Source organism: Macrobrachium nipponense, chromosome 11, assembly GCF_015104395.2.
Source record: "Macrobrachium nipponense isolate FS-2020 chromosome 11, ASM1510439v2, whole genome shotgun sequence".
Taxonomy (NCBI): domain Eukaryota; kingdom Metazoa; phylum Arthropoda; class Malacostraca; order Decapoda; family Palaemonidae; genus Macrobrachium; species Macrobrachium nipponense.
Genome location: NC_061087.1, coordinates 147,331 through 169,667, shown reverse-complemented (window position 1 = coordinate 169,667; position 22,337 = coordinate 147,331). Strand labels below are relative to the sequence as shown.

The window sequence follows — 22,337 nt, the reverse complement described above, 5'->3', positions numbered from 1 at the left end:
GAGAGAGAGAGAGAGAGAAATTACAATCGTCTACATCTTCCACCTCCGTAAATTGCACCCTCTTTCTAAGTTAAAAGGGTATTACCTTAACGATAATATCTCGTATAAACTCCGTACGCTATGAAACACCGAACGAGAACTTGTTGTTAATGCGATCGACTCCTATAATAACATCACTTTATTGTATTGATCAGCGTGTGACAGTAATCGAATCCGATAGCAACATCCGTATGTATTCATACCGCGTGCGACGGTAGTATTACTGTATTCATGTTATAAATGCAGCTGAAGCTAACAAGGCAAAAAGTACGTGCATCAGCAACCTGGACAGAAGTCCCGAGCTTTTGTATGAATTCAAACGCAGCAGTGGTAAAGAAACTAATAGCATGAAAGAGCTCATTACTGTTGTTTTTTTTTTACACAGACAAAGGATTAATAAAGTATATAAAGTGTAAGGTTCGTAATACCTATGAAAACGAGTGAAAAACGAACGGAATCCTAAATTTAACGCCATCTAACCCGAGGGAAAAACTAGCTTCCAATGAGACGTATCAGTCAAAATTTTGTCTTAAATTAACATCGTAAGACTAACAGTATGACTTCGTTCCATTAAGTTAAGTATCCAGATATTCATTAATATGCTAACTAGGGACAAAAACATTAGCCGAGACCAAGTGATATGGTTGAATCTGGAGCCAAGAAAAAAAAAAAAAAAAAAAAAAAAAAAAAACAGACTAGCCGGCATCCTTGTCTGTCTAGGCCACACCTTACAATAGTGCTGTTTGACAAGCTAGTGTAATTGTAATTTAATTGAAAAGTAATAAAATAATATTTAAAGATAATTAAATTAACTTTATTAGGCCTAATATTAATTTCAGTTGTCATTGTAATTTGATAATACGAATGGTAATAATTTGTAACTGTAATTGACATAAGCGCAATGTAATTTACTGACGGCAATAGTCTGTTAAACGTATGAAGACGTCATACATACGAATTCCTTATATCTGACATCTGATTATATGCCCCAAGATAGATACCTCATTGACTATGTTAAATGTCAACATAGCTGAACACACGTCTCCTTCAAGACGTTTGTACAAACTTGGCATAAGTGAGAGTGTTGTTACGTTAGTCATTTTAGGCAATCAGGAGAGAATGAGATGGATACGGCGACGCAAACCCGTATTCGTCATCCGCTGATTCCAGCGTGAATGACTGCCGAATTAGTGTTTATTACTAATGCTAATATGATGATGCACATAAATATAATGGCTTTAGTCGGACAGAATCCGATCTTCATTCTGTTTCGATTACAATCATATTAATTATCCTCAGATCGGATTCTTCGTTCGTTTTCAATTACACCTGTACTGAATTATCCGAAGTCAGAATGCCTTGAGCCTACAGTGTAGCCAAATATAAAATACTACCGATATGTTGTACAGCGAATACTTTAGGCTAGGCTAGGCTACTGAATATGCATACGATATATCATCGTGAACACTAGGCTAACCGTAGTTAATTTTATTCGATCTCTCCATACTGAATATCGTAAGTCAATATGCATTGAACGGAGAATTAGTTGATATTAACAATTATCGTACCGTATAAGTAGAGGAGGAAAGTAACCTTAAAGACGAAGGAGCATATCTGAAAGACCAACCATGACCTAAAAGCTTCTGATGCAAGGAACTCGAAGCAGGAAAAAGCCTAAAGATGCTCTAAGGACACTGTGCCTCTATAAAACTACTACTTTTAATAGAAAAACCGACCCGAAGAAGCCTGCACTTCTCTTCCTAAACTAAACACTATGTAGCTATTACCCTACTCATCTATATCTGACCTAAGTTTTTTATCATCCTGAGAACTTACACACCGAGGGAAGGGGGAATCTGCTGCCAACACTGCCTGCTCCGCGCCAGGGGGGACGGCAGATCCTTGCCCCGTGGGCTTGCGGATCCCCATAACCCCCAGCACCGGTTAGGGCTGGTTCTGGAACAGGCAGGGGAGCTGGAAAGAATGATTAGTAATTTCAAGTATCCCTATTGCTCGATCTATCCTCACTTAATCTTGACATAAAATCGGTAACAGAGATGTTCATACTCGATGTCAGCCTACTCTCAAGTCTCTTAAAGAGCACTGTCTCTAAGTCTTTATCTTGATCTACGTTAGTCTCTTCCTGCCTACACTTACTTCTTCTTAATACGAGACCTTTCCTACGTTTGAGATACCCTAACATCTGGTCCAAAGACCACTCCTGACATTCCAAACATCTGGTCTTTACATTATATTGAACAGGCCTACAATTTACGCATAAGGAATGACTATCGTGTCATAGGGTACTCATCCTTTTCTTGCATTGTTGGCAAAGACGATACGTTGTTGAACTTCCGCTCGTCGTTTTTTGTGATGTCGTGGCCGAGAATGCAGTAGTCGTTGTCGTAGCTTGTGTTGTTACTTCCTTTGCAGAATCAATGTCTGATGATAAGGTATTAAGAGCAATCCAACCGTAATCCAAAGGGATGCGTAATTCATCACCAAAATCAATCAAATCAAAGGTGCAAATGAAGGCCGGGCAAGACCAAAAAGGAGTTCGCTGTGGATACATCTGTACTCCACCGCGAACGATAAGTGATTGACGTGAGAGGGCAGGTGTGACCGGCCCGTGAGGCAGGGCTATCAGTGGTGGGCTGGTAACTAGAGGTAACGATGGGTGTTTGCCTCCAGGAGATTGGCAACACTGATCGTTTATTTTAACCAAAGATTTGGTAAATTTTTAATAAATGATGGTTCGGGCTGGTAAGTGACCAGGGCTTATTCAGGTGTTCAGGGGGTGTATTGCAATAGCCCTTGCATTAGCTGGGCCATTATTTCATAATCTAGGAGAAAATCATTGCGTGGATCAGCCTTATTCACTCGATATTTAATTGGTGAAACAAGAATAGTACAATTACATCTTTCAGCATACCATTCAAAAGATTGAAGTTTCGTCAACATACATAATGTGATCTATGAAAGCGCCATACGAACTAAAATAGGCATGTGAGGTCTTCGTAAAATATGTTTTCAAGGCAGTTTTTAAATTCAATATGGCATCCACCGACTGAGGTGCTGTTCGTAACTGCAAAGGATCCAACATCTTTCCCAGCCTTCCCAGCACTCATTTGAACAATGTTAGTGTATATATGTAACGTTTATTGATCTTACTCAAGATTGCAGTTGTAGTCAGCACAATAAAACATTTTGTTGTCTATATCAGTGAAAGTATGAAATTTCTTATTCCTGGGATCATGGTTTGAAGTGAAATTCATTTTTAACCTTGTAATCGGTGGTTTTATCCTTATCTGCCATCACAACTGAAACTCCACAGTGCTTATTTGATTGTAATTAGTATACATGTTTTGGTCTTAATTCACTCCAAATTACACTTGAACTACGTTGTGGTTCCTGGTTCCTAAGCACTCACTCCACAAACACAGTTGCGGCAGCACACGACAACACGGTTTATAAGGTGCAAAGCTTTATTCCCTTAATTGTTTACTTTACTCATTATTTAGTTTAACTTTACTTTGTTACTTCAAAATGTTTATTTAATTCATGTCTATTATCCCTTTTTTGCAACCAAATTAACCGCGAAAAATTAGATATTTCTAAAGTAGATACGAGCAGACGACGGCAAAATGACAATGTCAATAGAAGAGTGCGAACAACGCCGTAGGTACTGTTCACAGCAAAACTGTTGTTATTTGAGTCAAGAATCTAGTTACTTTTGCAACGACGAATATTTTCAAATTAATAATCATAAATATGTACAAAATTTATGCAATTCATGACCTTATACTGCTGTTTAACTATTTATATAAATAATTATTTAGCGCACGCTTCTTCTTCTTCTACCAAAACATCGTAGTTTCCTTGGATAAGCCGTGGTTGGTGTCGTTGTTGATGATTGTTGTGAAGAAAGTGCCCCAGCGTCTATGGGTAAAAGTGGCGTGCAGATTTAGCACATGGAATGGAAAGTTTATTGACACAAGCGACTCTGCAAACATCAAGATGGCGTCAATTTTCTAAATTGTTGGTGTTATAAGTAAAAATTTTGAAAGCGTCATGGAGGTATGTTTGCACTGCGCATGGCTAGACTTTCATTAACCTCTGTTTAATCTTAAAATATGACCTTAATTTCTAACTTTGGAGAAAATACTTTCTTCGAAAGACTAGTAGAGGTCTCAAGCTGTTGCTCTCACCACCGATGACTTGTGACTGGTGCCCATCTCCGTGTCAGGACGTGTCAAAGTACTTTTTCAAAGGGTGGATCCACACATTGTGATGTCTGGATAGGCCAAACTCTTGACTGATGCTCATAGCAGCAAATTAAAGTACTTTTTCAGGAAGGTGGCCGCATTCTGGGATCGGTGGCTGCTGTGTTGCCACCTGGTCATTTACCCTATCTTCGGTAATAAATGAAAGAATCATGGGCCAAGTAAGTCTTTCCTCAACTGAGGAGGATTGGCTTAATCTGTGTAAGGAACCGAGCACCTTTGAGATACCTAAGTGCTTTTACTGGTGGCAAGTCATCACAAACTGCAACTACAAATTATCTAGGGTAGAATATCACAGCAGGCCAAGCAGGCCACCTACAATCAACACCTAGCCACCCTCCGAAAAAGTACATTATAACTCGTCCTGACACGGAGATGGCATCAGTCGCGACTTCTTGTTGGTGAAAAACGGAGCTAAAGACCTCTACTCTCCTTTCGAAGTAAGTATTTTCTCCAAGTTAGAAATTAAGGCCAAATTTTAAGATTTAAACAGAGGGTACTGAAAAGGGTGGCCTCCCCACTGCAGTGGAAATCTCACAAAACGCTTTAGAAATTTTTACTTACAACTAAAAATGTTTCGAAGATTGACGCTATCTGATGTTTACGGAGTCGCTTGTGTCAACAAACTTCCATTTCATGTGCTAAATCTGCACACCACTTGTACCCATAGACGCTGGGGCACTTTCATCACAACAATCGTAAACCCACCTCTTACCAGCACTTATTCGTACTTATTCAAGGGGACTACGGCATTCTTTGCGGCGTTTTGCGCTCTTCAATTGTTTATCAGTGTTGTCAATTGGTATGTGTTTACCCTCCAAACTAGGTATAAGACTTACACAAAACCGGGGAAATAAGTGAAATTAGCGTATCTATTTGTAGTATATATACATATTAGCCAAGCAATTTTATCATTACTGCATTACTATTGACAACTATTGAAAACATCGAAACAGTGTGTAAATGCATCGGCGTATGTGTGACGCTCCACTAGATTGGCAACGATGAGCCACCTTTTTCCCTACGTCGTCTGCTCGTAAGTATACATCCGAAACATTTGTATTTTGGGGGGGTTAATTTGGTTGCAAAAAAAGGGATAATGGACATGAATTAAATAAACATTTTGAAGTAGAGTTAAACTAAATATTGAGTAAAGTAAACAATTAAGGGAATAAAGCTTTGCATCTCATAATCAGTGTTGTCGTCTGCTGCTCGTAACTTTGTTTACGGAGTGAGTGCTTAGGAAACACGAACAGCAATGTGGTTCGAGTGCACTGTGGAGTGAATTAAGACCAAAATGTGTATAATTACAATCAAATAAGCACTGTGGAGTTTCAGTTGTGATGGGATTGTGATGGCAGTAAGGATAAAACCACTGATTACAAGGTAAGAATGAATTCAGTTCCAACCATAAGCCCCGGGAATAACAAGTTTCATACTTTCACTAATATAGGCAACAAAATGTTGTTTTATTGTGCTGATTACAACTGCAATCTTGAGTAAGATCAATAAACGTTACATACATACGCTAACATTGTTCAAATGAGTGCTGGGAAGGCTGGGAAAGATGGTGGCCGTCACTGATGAGAACCGTCCATGCAAACGTAGCCGCCATATTGGATTTCAAAACTGCCTTGAAAACATATTTTACGAAGAGCTCACATGCTTATTTAATTCGTATGGGGCTTTCATATATCACAATATGTTGACGAAACTTCAGTCTTTAAAAGGTTATGCTTAGAGTTGCAATTGTATTCATGTTTCACCAAATTAAATATCGAGTGGAAATAAGACCCTGTCCACCGTGATGAGGGTTGGCCTGTCGTGATATTCTACCCTACTAAATGATATTGCAAATAAAGTAACCTGCCACAAGTAACTTACGAAAAAGTACCCTAAGATACTGATAGGCTAACCCTAGACTAAGCTGTCGAAACAGCGGTTCGATCAAACTGAAAGCAGAAAACGTCAAATTTCTTTAGGTTCGGTATTTCTACAGAAGCATTTCGTATGACTGCATCGTTCCTCCCGGTGAATACGAAAGCCACCAGGAATTGGGGCGTCTAATGTATTTCACCGTGTTAAGTACGAGCCCCTGGGGGTTAATTACAGTCGTCAGAATAAAAATTACTTAAAATTCTTGTTCAGTAGGTAAAACTGCATAAAAAACCGCAACTGCCATAGTCTAGGCCACCGCGGATTAGGTAGCCTAGTACCCTAGATCTGCATAGGGTTCTTTAAAACCAACCAGAAAATAATTACCTATTGAACGGCTAATCTACTTATGACTAACACACTGTCGGCTGTAACACCCGTGTAGCCTAGTCAAGGTAACGAATCCGCAGCCTACCTTGGGTTACTACAGCCTCATGAGCTAGACCTAACCTGTGTCTCAGGTAGCAGACAACAACGGTTGTCATGGCACTCTTCTGTATTATCATTTGCTACATCTACCCTAACCTTCATTCCGAAACCTTTTCATATATACTACTTCCTTACGGTTGGAGACCAAAGGGCAATGTTACCTGTCGTTTGCGTACCTGGGGATCTTATTGTCAATCCCACCTCTCAAACGCTACACCGACATTACATATTGTGCTGAAGTTCATCTATTATTCATTGGCACTTGATCGCAATACTTATGAATGGCCTTTTCAAACCACAAATTCTATATCTATAATATCTTTTGGTTTATTTCATCCGAATATGGTTAATCGGCTATCTCCTGATTATATCGCATGAGTGAGTTTTAAGTAGCAATTTATTACTGAAAAGAAGCTTTGTTTTGGTCACTCAAACATAATATCAAATGAAAAACTGTGTTCGTTATCCATTTAAAAGTGCTTTAATTAATTGATCGTAGTATTGATCATCCACGTGGAAGGACTTCACCGTAAAGAATCTTAAAGAGCAAATCAGAAAAAAAAACAATGAAAGAAAACTCTCTCTCTCTCTCTCTCTCTCTCTCTCTCTCTCTCTCTCTCTCTCTCTCTCTCTCTCTCTCTCTCTCTCTCTCTCTCTCTCTCTCTCTCTCTCTCTCTCTCCTAATAGTGGGGGAAATAATCTTTAGTTCAAAAAAGAAAGAAAGAAAAACGCATAAGCAGTGTATGAGAATGTGACATTGCACACCGCCTGGAAAATACCTAGTTCTGCAGTTTTATGGTAAATAGAACAAAAGGTTTTGTTATTTTTTATTCATTTTTGTCATACAACGCTTTTGCATGCGTATGTAAGAATTTATGTAGGCTGCACATTTTGAAGTTTACCAACGTTATAAAGAAAACATGTTCTGAACCAAGCATGCAAGGATTTGAACATTCTTGAAGTAATATGCAGTAACAATTATAAATCTATTCTTTTAGATAAACTTACTGGAAGTAGTGGTCTACCCTTTCCGTTCGGCCATCTGTCTCAGGGATTCGTGTAATTCAAAACTTCCGTTATTGGAAGTTAGTACTTGCCACTCGTCTGGCATCGTCAACTAGTTTTTTTTCTTTCTTTCTTTTAGTTATCTATAAAAGAAAATTATTTAGATGGCATTTCTATATCCGTCCGCGCTTCTTCTGTCCGTCCTCAGATCTTAAAAAACTAATGAGGGTGGTAGAGGGCTGGAAATTGGTATGTTGATCATCCACCCTCCATCATCAAGCATACTAAATTGCAGCTCTCAGGTCTCAGTAGTTTTTATTTTAAGGCCTCTACACACGGTCAATAAAATTGACAATAATGCCGAGATTGTCCATCATATTGACCGTGTAGTTTTAAGATTGATGGGTAGCTCAATAGTATTGAGTCATTCAAATGGTTCCGACTTGACGGGGAAAGATTGCTGCCGTCTGTGGGTAATATTGATCAATGTTGTCATTTCTACGGTCGCTTTCGTTTCGACAACATATCTGAGGAGGCGTCTACTCAGAAAGGAAAATCAACTCGATTCCACCAGAGTATATAAGGCTTTGCCCTCATTATGGAAGGTGAAGTCAAGTGACTGTAACAACAGGGATAAAAAGAACGAGTGTAAACTTCTATTGAATAAATACAGGGAGAAGTTTCCCAAAGCCAAAATGGATGAGGTAAAGAAGAAATTCAATGCACTGATGACCAATTTCCGTAAAGAACTGAAGAAGGTCGACATCTCCAAGAAGTCGGGAGCCGGAACAGAGGAAATGCTGTTCATCAGCGATCGAGGAACCCCTGCAGTCCCTTAAACACCACGACTAGTGATTATGATAGTCTTGAATCACAGGAAATTGAAAATGGGAGTACCAATTTCATATATATTTATTTCTCGAGATATTATAATAAAAGTATATCCCAATAATCACCAAATATTAAGAAAAACAATTTAAGTGTTTTGTTCCACCATTCTTGTTAAAGTATTAACAATACTTTTTAATACTAACAAAATAGATCAGAAATTTTCCCATAATTTAACCAATGTGTGATTTAACTAACGCTCGTGACTTTGCAAAGGAATAGCACCTTCATTATTGAAATAATCACAGTATTGATCCCTATTCATTTAAGTCACCAAAAGCTTCGGCTATACAACTATCTTCTGTATTTTGCAAACCTTCATAAATATTATCACTTGAATCAGATTCTTCCGTATTTATGTGTTCATCCAAAACATTTCCTATATTCTTCTTTTTTGCCAGATAATTATGTAAATAACTACAGGCTAGCTCAACTATTCTTACTTTTTTTCTGGTGCTACATCAATACGCTTTCGAAGTACTTCAAATTGAGATGTCAAAATGCCAAAATACATTTTCTATTATTCGTCTTGCACGACTCAATCTATGGTGAAAACTTGTTGTTGCTCATCTAATTCAGACTGTGAATAGGGCTTCATTAAGTAACCTGACATCGAATAATCATTATCTGTCACAAATGTGAAGGGCAGTTCTTTATCACTGTTTGGCAAGCACCGAGGTTTAGGGATGCGTAGATGGCCTTCATTGAACGTCCTTCCAAATCGGGATACGGCGAACACACCACCGTCAGTGACTGCCCTTGACACCAACATCCACCATCAACAACTCATAGTTTGCATTAGCAATTGCCATCATGACAGTGCTGAAAATCTTCTTATGATTAAAGTAAAGCGAACCAGAATTCGCTGTTTTCTTGATCTCCACATGTTTTGAATCTATGGTCCCAAGGCAGTTAGGAAAATTCCATCTTTCATAGAATTCATTGGCTACTACTTCCCACTCATGCGACGATTTTGGTAGCTGAAACAAAGCGAAATATATTATTGTCAGTTTATAACTCCATGATACATATTAAATTTTGCTATTAATTTTATTTATATAAATGCAAATTATGTGGAGGTATGTAAATATAGTACACAGTTGGCATTAGCTATAATTATTATTATCAGCTAGGAGGCAATTTCCCAACTGTAGAGTAAAATGCTATAAAACCGAGGACGCCAGCAGGGAATCCAGTCTAAGAAGAAATAACGGAAAACAAGAAAAGTGAGCAATGAAAAGGTCTTCGGGTACAAATGAATCCCTCCCCACTTTTTCGGAATATAAAAACTTGAGGAAAATACTACTTTTCATCACGCAAACATATAAACTGAACGTAAACTGAACATAGTTTCTATATAGTGTATTAGCGACCATATATATAATAGATATATATATATATATTATATATATAATATATATATATATATTATATATATTTTATATCTTTATAGATATATTATATTATAGATCACATTATCTTTTATATATATATATATATATATATGAATATAATATATATATATATATATATATATATAATTATATACACACACACATACATAACATATATAATAATATATATAATATAATCTATATATATAGTTATATACTATAATAGATAATATAAATAAAAAAAATATTATATCATATACTATATTTTTTTCTATACAGGCTTTTGTTCTGCTGGTGGTCTTGCTTTGCAAATAAACGCCTTTCGGAGAGAGGAAGCATCACTAAAAAGTTGCATCTGCTTGGGCCTGTGATTAAGGAATATTGGCCCTATGGCAGGCGTTAAACGCAAAGAAGCTATCAATGATATTCTTTTCGAAGCTCGACTGGTAACTGCAACTTGAATTGAAAAAAAAAAACAGTGTTAATGGACCCGTCCCTTGCGACACAGTAAAACTAAAGCTATTAAGTTGAAAGAAAAAAACTCTTCCCCTGATAATTAACCATACCATTTCTTTCCTTAATAATGTAGCTCCAATGTACCAGCACAATCTGAGTCAAATGTCATTTCATCTTGCATTTCATCAGTTCACCCCTAGGGTTACTTATACTGTATCCTGGGCAAAAACGTTATTAAGCTTTGCAAGTATCCTATGATAATTTGCCAAAGCTCTGTAGATATAGCAAATCAAATTTAGGTGTTCAAAGAAATTCCAGTGATAATTAACATAGGTCACAGATAACGCTGACTAACTGGGATGGCATCTCTCCTTTTTGTGTTGAGTTTTCATTATTAAAGTGGTGTCCACCATGTCCCACTAATTCAGCTCAAAGATATCACTGTCATCCTCATAATAATTGTTTAAATTCACTTGGCGCACTGATTTAGTTGTGCGTAAATTTTCCTGCTAAATAAGTTCCTTTGTTTATACCATACTCTTTCATCCAAAGCTGCCTTTTTCTTTTTCTTGGCCATCACAAAGAACAATGCCCAGACACGCAGGCCAAATATCTGTGCCAGGCATGTTTCCCCTGTAACTAACCAGGCGGGAGTGAAGGGATTGACAATATTATTGAGATGGTGGCAACTAACAAAATTATTGAACCAATCTTATTGACGTCAAAATATTGACCGTGTGTGGAGGCCCTTATTTAAGGTCGGTTAGCCAGGATCGTGCGTCTGGCACCACCATGGGTGCCAGGGCCACCACCGGGCCGTGGCTGAGTTTCATGGGCCGCGGCTGAGAGTTTCATACATATACAGAAAAATCGATTGCTCCCAAGAAACATCGAGCATTTTTTTTACTTGTAGTCAGAGAAAAGTTTGTGGGAAAAGAAAATACGGCAAGCTTAGTTAGAGTTTGGAATTGATGACGCAGAACTGATTGGGGATAGTGAAGATAAAATTCACAAACTAGTGACCAGTTTCAAAATGTTTAAAAGAGGAGAAAGTTGAGAATAATTGTGATAGATGTAGGGTCACAAGGGTAAATGGAAACAAAAAAGAAGTGTAGAATAATGGAAGATGTTGCTCCGCGTTGGGATCTGTGGATGAATATGGAAGATTATGGGGGGCAGAGACAAGAGGCAAGCCATAAAATAGGTGAAATAAGGACGGCAACAGGGTGTTTGCATAAGATCGAGAAGAGATGGAGTTCCTTGAATAATAGGTCGTAAAGGGAGAGAGACATTAAAGAATGGTAAATATGTTAGCATATCTCTAAGGATGTGTTTAGAGATGATTTGGTCATGTAGAAAGAATGGGCGACAATAGGTTGGGGAATATGTTAGGAGCGAAGTGGTTACTACAAAAGCTGTATTGTGGTATGAAAGAAATATTGGAAAGGAAACCTTTTAGTTTTCAGAAAAACATGAGTATACTAGCAAAACAGAGGTTGATGGTCCATTGTGGATACAGGGAACTCTTTTTCACTGCTACTGAGTCCATGGGCACCCGCAGCATATTGTCTAAGATGGAGCAAATTATATATAATATATATATATATATATATATATATATATATTATATATATATATATAATTGCTCCATCTTAGACAATAGCTGCGGGGGCCCATGGACTCAGTAGCAGTGAAAAAGAGTTCCTGTAATCCACAATGGACCATCAACCTCTGTTTGCTAGTATACTCCATTTTTCTGAAAACTAAAAGGTTTCTTTTCCAATCTTTCTATCATACCACAATACAGCTTTTGTAGTACCACTTCGCTCCTAACATATTCCCCATATATACATTGTATATGTATATATGTTATATATGAGTAGAGAAAAGACCCCATATAGACCCACTTTTCTAAGCCCCGCCTCTCTCCCCCCACCCCCCCAAGGGGCTGGCTACCCCCTCCCCCCTCCTGATTGGCTCATGTACGTACGTTAGGCCTAAGAGGGGCGGGCAAACCCCAAAAACCCCCAAAGGGTGTGGCCACCTGACCCCATATAACTTCCACTTGTCCTGGGGGTGTGGGCCACCCTGACCCCATAATATACGCCCCACTATTCTGGTGGGCGTGCCACCACCCCCCTTGACGTCCCAAATTGACTCCATTTGTTTATAATCTCATTACGTACATGAGCTCATAATTGCGCCATATGTATGATGTTCATGTACTACATGAGCTTCTAATTGACCTCCATTTTGCTTACAACTCATTTACTACATGAGCTCATATTAGGGGGGCGGGCCTCCCTAACCCAAATCGCTCACTTTTCTACCCTGTGAACGTCACTAACTATAAGTGGTATAAAACCATCCTTTCAACCCTCCACTATTCTGGGGGGAGGCGTGCCACCCCGGACCCCAAAATTGACCTCCATTTGTTCTTACCAAGCCTCATAGTACTACATAAGCTCATATTAGGGGGGCGTGAGCCTCCCCGAACACCAATCGAGACTCCCACTTTCCTACCCCCTGTGACGTCACGTACTCTAAGGTAATAAAACCATTCTTTCAACCCTGACCTACCCCCTGTTACGTCACGTAACTCTCCGGAATAAAAAAACCGACATTTCAAGCCCTCACCGCCCAAATTGACTCCACCTTTCCTACCCCCTATGACTCACGTAACTCTCCGAATAAAAACCCACATTTCAAACCCCTCACCCCAAAGTTGACTCCACTAGTCTACCCCTGTGACGTCACGTAAATCTCTGGGAATAAACCATCTTTCAACCGCCCTCAACCCCAATTGACCTCCACTTTCCTACCCCTGTGAACGTCACGTAACTCTGCCGGTAATAAAAACCAACATTTTCAACGCCCGTCACCCAAATTGACTCCACTATTCTACCACTGTGACGTCACGTAACTCTCTGGGATAAAACCATTCTTTCAACCCCCGCCCAATTGAATCCACCTTTCCTACCCCCTGTGACGTCCACGTACTCTCCGTGAATAAAACCACATTCCACCCCTCACCCAAATTGACGTCCACTATTCTACCCCGTGACATCGACATAACTCTCTGGAATAAAACCATTCTTTCAACCCCTGACCCCAAATTGACTCCACTTTCGCTACCCCCTGTGATTCCGCGTAACTCTCAGGGACTAAAAACCAGCATTTCACCCCCACCACCAAATTGACTCCACTTTTCTCCCCCTGTGATGTCCTAACTCTACGGGAATAAAACTTACCCCACCCTGACCCCATAGACTCAGTTTCCTGTTTTTTTTTGTCGACTCAAATGTCCCCCTTTTAATGTTTTCAAAGTAACCGGGAACGTTTACCTCATCCTCCTCCTATAATCTCTAAATTTATATATGCACATTGCGAATATACTCTCTCTCCTCCCTCCCTCCCCTTCCTTCCTCCCTCCCTCCCCTCCCTCTCTACTCTCTCGCAGTCAGCCATTACATTTTGTTTTATATATATATACACAGCTGCTTAGATATTCACGTATCATGATAAACGGATATTTGGCGACTGCTTCATCCACAATGTGATATCTCCCCAATAACCATATCAGAGGTCAATTTATCTGAGGATGAATCACGCACGCACAAAAAACACACATATGAAGAAACGCGACCTTATCGCCATATTTGCCCAGCTGACTTCACTCCAACGTGGAAATTGTTATTTTCATAGAATGTGAGATCATAATTCTAGGTGGGCGAACACAATGACAACGGTACGACATTTCAATTTTGTTTATGTATTATACAGAGTTTGAAAGAGTTTAAAAATCAATACAGACGGGAAATTGTTATTTTATATTTATAACCATCTAAATACAGGGGAATGATTAATATTCCCATACAAATACATTCTTAGAAAAAAACTGTACAACCACGAAACGCGATAATATGCCATTCGCTTTTTCAAAAACATACTATCAACTAAACATCCTACGGCTACTATATATTGTCTAACCTGTTCCTTGACTTCACAGCCCTTAGTTATATACCCAAACAGCTTCTCCAGCACTTTCCCGACGCGTGTATCGAAGAGACGACGTTTCATCTAACACATCAATAGCCTTTTGAATTTAGCTAACAAGTTTTTCATATATAATCTTCCACACACCTTTCCTCAAACAGGGATAAATTCCTCTTTCATTATAGCCACGCAGCATATTTTTTACCAATTTTGCTCATTTCATCACGAATGTAGCTAACTCAGGTAAATATTGATTCAACCAAGTGCGTATTAACCAGTCCGCTCTGACCGTGCCACGGAAAGATAACATATTTGCCTAGTCATACGATGATTTAAATTAATTCTTCCTTCAATTTCTGACCGAAGAAAAAAAGTGATTGAACCTCATCTGTTTGGTATCTCTAGCCCAAACGATCGGCGTGATCTTCATCTTTGAAATAAGCCACGCTCTTTTTGCCGTATCATTATCTCAGGGGCACCATACCGTATTGTTTAATAAGGTAGCTATGGTGGTAAGATCAACTTCTTCGTCGCATTCCCCAGATGTGATATTTCAGGTCTTTTCACAATGGCGGACCCTTCAATATACCCCTATCACTGAAGACAGGCAATATGATGCACAGTGCGAGAATATCGAAACCGGCATTCGGCATATGATAAGCTCGAATGACGTCGCGCCACAACACCGTAAATTCCTTGCATGTCAACACAGTTGTGGCCACTACTAGACACATATTCCTCTTCCTGAAACTTATTTTCGGGGGGGCAGTTTCCCGAAAACTAACTTTACAAGAGGAGCTGATGAACCCATGGCGAAGTTCACGTCTTGATGTGACAATCCTTCAAGGATAATGAACTACTAAAGCCCCGCTACCCAAGAACCCCCTTTATCGCCGATCGCTGTTACAAACCTGTTGTGACGAAGCCATCAAGCCTCCCCAGCAATGATTCAGACTAACATGATATAAACAAGTCTTCTATTCCCTACCCCAAAGGGCCTCCCAATGACTCATTTTATCAAAAATCATTATCACTCAGTCATGTTTCTGCGCAGACACGATAAACCAAGCTTATCATTTCCCACAACAAGGCCGTCACACACAAACACCACACACACACACACACACACACACACACCCACATATGACTCATATATAACACTTCACACAATTTTTCCCCCTTTCCTCCATTGGGGATAAATTCTATCGCTACGGCTTGAACTTCATCTTTGTAATACAATACTTCCATACGAAACATCATATGTCACACTGATTAATTACTATCCCAACTAGAACACACCAATAAATACAACCGACAACGGAAAATTGATGTTATTCCTTACCCAGAGTGTATATAGTAAGTGCACACACGCAAACCCCTCCGTCCCTACAAGTATTTCTCTTGACCGGAACGTCATTTCCTCCGTCACTATTCAGTACGTCATATAAAACACTTTCCATTTACTGAACCTAGAGTATAGTATTTAAAAACAAGCAGTGAGAATTCATCTGTATATGAAATAGATATCTTATAAAATAATTTTACCCGTTGAAAGAAGCGAATATATAAAACAGTCATTATCCTCCCTTCAGATATGGGAAATACTCTAGTATTGAACTGTCAGCCGGGGGGGGACGAAGTACCACTCAAGTCAGACACCATTACTATGATGGTGTTGAGCCCCAAACTCTTTATTAGAAGGTGAAGAACGGGTCATGACCATGAAGCCAGGAGAAGAGAAAAAGTAGCAGGAGATGCACAACTACACTGGCACCCACAACGTGCAACCCCCGATCAACTTTCGCCACCACCCACTACTGATAGGAAACGAGCAACCCGGTGAAGGTAGTGAAAAACCTGAGGTGTTATATATTTATTTTCAATAATAGTTCCTGATTCCAATGAAACAGCACTCGTTTTTTCTCCGTTTCCCTTGTTTTTTTTTTCCGTTCAAATGCATTATGGGCATAGAAAAAAACACTTATTTACTTATTCATAAGGATTTATTGACTCACATAAAGAGTTTTACAAACTCAATACACTAATCGCTGTCAGACGTCTCAGCACGCTCCCAATATAACTTCACGTGTATCCTTATTTTAACCTGAATATGGCCGAAAACGTTTGAAGAGGAACGCTAGACGTCTTAGCAGATTACACCGACTTTTCATGGGCGATGATCCTCACAGCTCATCCTGAAATAAGTAAAAAGTTTATGTGATTGAATGTGTATGAACTTATAGAATAATATCTTAATAGACTGTAAATGGATTAAATCTAAAAATCAAGAAAAATATGCAGTTTACCTTAGGTGTTCAAGATGCGGAGACATTCCTTGTACGTAATACACGTTTGAAACCCGCCCTCCAATGTGAACATTAACTTTTTTCCAAAATATTTAAAATAATATCCTTATCCATTTATCATTACTCCCACACGAGTGAATGAGAATACTTTTGTATTAAGGATATACTGCTCACACCACGGTGACTCACGCAAGTAACAAAAAAAAACTAAGTAAAGACCGCACATTGTACGAGTTATAGTTGTATTTGTTTTCTTAGGCGATAGAGGTTATATTCGGGATGCGCATATATAAATTTAGAGAAGTCTTCGAATAAACTTTTGGATTTATACGTACCTATCAAAAAAGAAATTATATTTCCCTAGGTGATTTTTCCACGTAAAAACATACCCAATGACCAACAATATTAATATCAAGTAGACTAAGATAATGTATTAGATATAAAACTAAGGTTTAATTCTACTTTCTGGCATGTATAATCCTACTTCTCCGAAGCGAACACACCAAATATTTAACCCGGTCACCGGTGAACCTTTTAAAAAACTTATTTCAATTCTTTTGTATCCATTCCATTTAACGCCCTAACATCACAACTGAATAACCCTATCCGCATCCACTCGTTAACATACCCTTGGTATCCCCAAAAAGTAAATATGCCAAGGGTAGGCGTAGCCGTACCCAGCCTGATCGATATTCGCAGGTTGCCGACAATTTCCACTGGCTATGGAATCTTCAACATCTTCCACCACAAAATTAAACAGTAAATAGCTCTACCATTTTTAAAACTTATCATAAGTGATTCAGATTATCACCGCCACCACCCTATACTTTTCTGCGTCTCGTGATATCATTGCATGATGGTATTAGGGAAAGCTACATTGGAATATTATATACCGTATTCCATTAACGGTAATATGTATATTATTTAAATCGAAAGATTGAAAATATAGACTAATTGGTCTCGTACTTACTTGAAAATGTTTCCTATATCAATCATGGCCAATGTGATTTTTTCAGGTATACAACTGTTAACAGTCTGATCAATTAAAATCGTTTTCATTTTGCCAATAACGTATGACTTGTATAAAGTCTTATCATTATATTGTAGGATTAACTGCTATCGCCTCATTTAAAGCCGACATGCGTATAATGTGGGTAACTCTATCGATCATAATTTAGCCTTTTTCTAATTGAACCATTTAAATGTCCCGTCTGTGGGCGCCCATAACCCAGCTATTATTCGCTAATTCGAGCCTAAGTCCTCAAATCACTGAATCCAGTAAATACATGTCCTAATAGTCCTATATCCAAAGACGTGGAAAATAATGTATGCACCGCCCCTCGTTTTAAATGTCACCCATAACTTTCGTCTCCCACCTGCCGTTTGACCGAACAGGTATTGGCAATAAATTGCCGATTACCCCATGTGTTCCATTGATATCTCATCTAAAAATCCCGCCCGACCGGTGGTAGGTAATGCCGTCGATGGTTTTTTCATTTTCACATTGATATATTTGGATTGATATTTAAAGACAGACAGGATTCACCACTTTTCATTCCTAAAAACGGAAAGCGGATTTAAATATGTATACTAATACCATTAACGAGACGCCACGTGAACATCATCCGCTAATTGCGCACCGTCCCTATCAATTGGAGATATATAAATTCTAAAGCTATACTTGAACAAATCTAAGAAAGAACCTGCCCACCCCTAATGCGAATTCTATATATTTTATCAGATAGAACTTGATTATGGAAATATTACAAGGTGTAAAATCCAGTCTATTCCTTTGGAATTAATGAAGTTTCATATTCTCCGTCTATTAAACATTCGGAACAATTCTGATATACCCGCAATATACGATGAAACAGAAACTTGATTACCAGTTTCCGGGTATGTTAGGAACTAACGCTGAGCCATATTTGTGTTTATCTAATTTTAGAGAAGTAGAACGAGTGCGGTTACCCGCCGAATGTCCAATTGATGATAGTTACAAAAGATCGTACACGTCCTTATTATCTTTTACTCCTGAGATTTAGCTCGTGTGCCCCTTCCTCTTCCTCCGTTTTTTTTCTTCCATCCCACATCGACCGTCTAACTAACGTTTTCACACTGTTTCTTGCTTCCGTCTCGTTTCTCCTGTCTCCTTCCAGTAACCGCTTAAAATTCGTTTTCCGGTAAGTTTTGAGGCCCTTATACCATTTTCGTTTTAAATGGCTTCTTTAAAGGTAAAAACCGCTGTTTACCATATCCGATAACACAGATCTACGAATCATTAATGAGGTTTCGCGGCGATAAATAGAAAAAGAAGCACTTTCCGTGCACTCCACTTTTGCCGAAAAAAAACCGCTTCCCTTCTGCGGCGTGATAGCAAACGGAAATATCCTCAAATACCGCTCCTCTCCTTAATAAGTCTGATAAATAATAAGTTTTTTAAATTCCACCTCTGATGATGCGCGAATAACACTCGTCATTTTTACTGTTAGACTATTCCCAAACAATTTAAGTTAGCTTTGATTCGCAGTTCCTAGTTGACTCGAGGGTGTTACGACACGAATAAGGAATGCCCAAGGGTGAACATCGAATTATATACTCACCTATTCATCTAATTTTCCTCTATGTTTTTATACGGAGCAGCAAGTAACACCTCGGAGTCTTTAGTGAAATTGAAAGGTTGAACCATTTTGATCCGTGATAAGATAAAATCTGATCCAATGTTCGTGTTCAACAATTTGTAGACTGTATTATGTATTCCTTTTCCTCTACACTTGCTAAAGTAAAACAGTCCCATATATTTACTAGTCCTCCCCGCCAAAAATCGTCGGTGAACTATAATCCGGTACACATATATATAATCTACCCACATTATCAGGTAGAGAATCAAGGGAAACGTGTTCATTCAGTTCACGCCCGCCATATATTTCATAACCGGTATTAATATGAAAGCCTAATAATTTCGCGGCTTTTCCGCTAAATTTGACGTATATACTTTTAGCGTCCCCCGTTCTCAATTTCTCAGTCCATCTTGATCTGGTAATAGTAATTCTTTATTTTCCCTTAAATCTCATCCCAATGAAAATTAATAACCGTTTACTATTAAATAATTTATGAAATTATCACCGTAATAAACTTTAGTAATCCATACACGTCCTTATTAAGAGCTCCTCACGAGTCTCTTCATATCCCCCGCTAACATTGCTATCTCGGTCGATACAAATATGTATGCCTATCACGTTTTTGACGCTCTGTAATAAATGCGAGAGTGAATAAATCATCTTTGGATAATATTAGCGTAATACTCCCCGAGGAACATGATCGAAGCTACCTACTTCTATTTCAACCCCATTAGATATAATATAGGTGTAGGTAATCTATTGGAAATTTCGAAGGTGTATTTTTGATATACGTGGTCTAAACAGCCGAGGCTGCTCAAATATATGGTGTGTTCACCAGCCAATGTCGTTAAATACTACGACGTATGATGTCACATATTGTATTGTAATAAGAAAAGTTCGATAGCGTTTTATCTAGGTCTTAGTATGCAGACCTGCTGATAGAACCCCATTTTCAGTAAACATTTTTCTTCACCGTTCTGATCCGAACATTGATAGTAAATGTAATCCAATACGTCAAATGGTATTTAAAGGTTTATAAAATGGCATTATGCGGACCTTTACACATGCACCATCCTAACGTGGATGCATCTACGAGATTAACCATTTTATCACCCAAAGAATGTTAGGTTGACGATACCCCGAATACAGGTAATCGTATCAACGCCTTGATGGAATCTACTTTCTACTGTGATGAGGTCCTCCAACGCACCCGAAAATGGTAATATGTAAATACCTGACTTTTTCATTGAAACCAAATAAAATTAGGCTGCTTTAGCACGAGTTTAATCGTATTGAATCAATCATAGCAACTTGGCTGCTCCTGCATCGATATTGGCATGCTCTTCTCTTCGTGTCCATCAATTCCATGAGAATAAACCATCCCCTGCGATAAGCTCCGCGAATATGTTCTCACGTAAAATTCAGATAATTGTTTCAATAATTTCCTATTACGCTCTAGTATGACATTCAGATCACCATCCCAACAAACCCGAATGGACTTATAAATATACGTGTAATGCGTTTCCCATCTGACATCATTTAGATCGCGTTAATTGAATAGTACAGCAACCTCCTGGTTTATAGCGTAATAATAATTTCGGGAGAATGCTCCCCACTAGCCCCACTTCATATTCCACTCCTTTCGTAAGGTATAGGGGACGCGGCTAACCTATTGGTAAATTTTTCACGCCCGATTTTCTGAAATGTATCCTATCATGCATTGCTATTCACTAATATGTGTGATCGTACACATGTTTTTGACTGTAGACTGTATGACACCAATGGGCATCGGTTTTATAATATTTTACATAAAAACCTCCACGTTCATGTATTTCACAGACCTTATTCATGAATTTGTTATCACACAGATTTTGTCCCACGTCATTCAAGAAAAATGTCCAAGCCTCTAACCGCCCATGATGATCATCCTCACCACCCTCCGATCCGGTAAAATATTATTATTATTATTGATTATTATTATTATTATTATTATTATTTATTATTATTATTATTATTATTATTTATTTATTATTATTACTATTATTGCAGTTTTTGGGGGGGGGGGGCAAGTTTTAATTATTATTATGATTATAATACCACGTTCACTCCGTGCTTATGTAAAATTAATCTTTCAGATCCCCCTTTCCTGAAGACTTCCCATTATATGAGTTTGAATGGTGATTATAATAATAATGAAGCATCGCGCGTTGGTGGAGGTGTAGGAACCAGAGGGATCTTCACTCACGAGGGAACGAACGAAGGGAATAAGGTATTGAAGTATCCATGCATTATGCAGCCTGCCATGTAGGTTCACACATTGACGTGGCAATGAAAGTTTAAGTAGTAGCATAACCCGTCGCGAGATGTGCACAGTACCTTCCTCGAAAGAGGTTTCGATTGGCTATGCTATACTTTTGCGTTATTATCACCAGCGTGAGGTGCTAGGGCGACATGCATGAAAGTGCTTTCATGTATGTACTCACCCACCCTCACTACGATTGACCTCGATCTATGACTCCCTGAGAGGCTATTGTTTATAGCTAATAACTTGGAAGAAAGACTCCACCGTACTGGTTCGGGTTGGTGTAGACCATCCGCTAGAATAGGGTTGAACTTCATATCACGTCCGGCGTGAGTTGTGGAATATTAGAACTTCCAGTGTATCCCAGAGAGTCCCGTTAGTGATCAGGTTATCAATATTCAGTCCGGGTACAACTGTGTAGTTTACAGCGTTAAAGCGACGTTTTTACTGCTAGATAACCCTCCACACGTATTAACACCTCCCTCGTGTCCTTAATGAAGGATGGGGCGGGGACAAATTAATATCCAAACACTCGCCAGATATGCCGTTGCCCATGACTCTTTCAAACATAGAAAAGGGTAACCTCAACATATATCTGTATAAATTATTGAATTATTCATGGGGAACAGCGGAAAAAACTTGGACGGTACCATCTACGAGGAAAGTGGTAACCCCCAAAGCCCTCA

The 22,337-nt window shown here is 38.7% G+C and overlaps 1 protein-coding gene across 2 annotated transcripts in view; it reads right to left on the bottom strand.

Moving 5' to 3' along the window:
- LOC135214405 (ELMO domain-containing protein 3-like) overlaps positions 1 to 7,114 on the bottom strand; it is a 97,967-nt gene extending 90,853 nt beyond the window's left edge. The window contains exon 1 of one of the 2 annotated variants that reach the window (XM_064248803.1): positions 6,848 to 7,114. The gene's annotated coding sequence lies outside the window, so the exon portion shown is untranslated. The remainder of the gene's footprint in view (positions 1 to 6,847) is intronic. The other variant, XM_064248713.1, reaches the window with a different exon arrangement.
- Between the last annotated feature and the right edge of the window lie 15,223 nt (positions 7,115 to 22,337).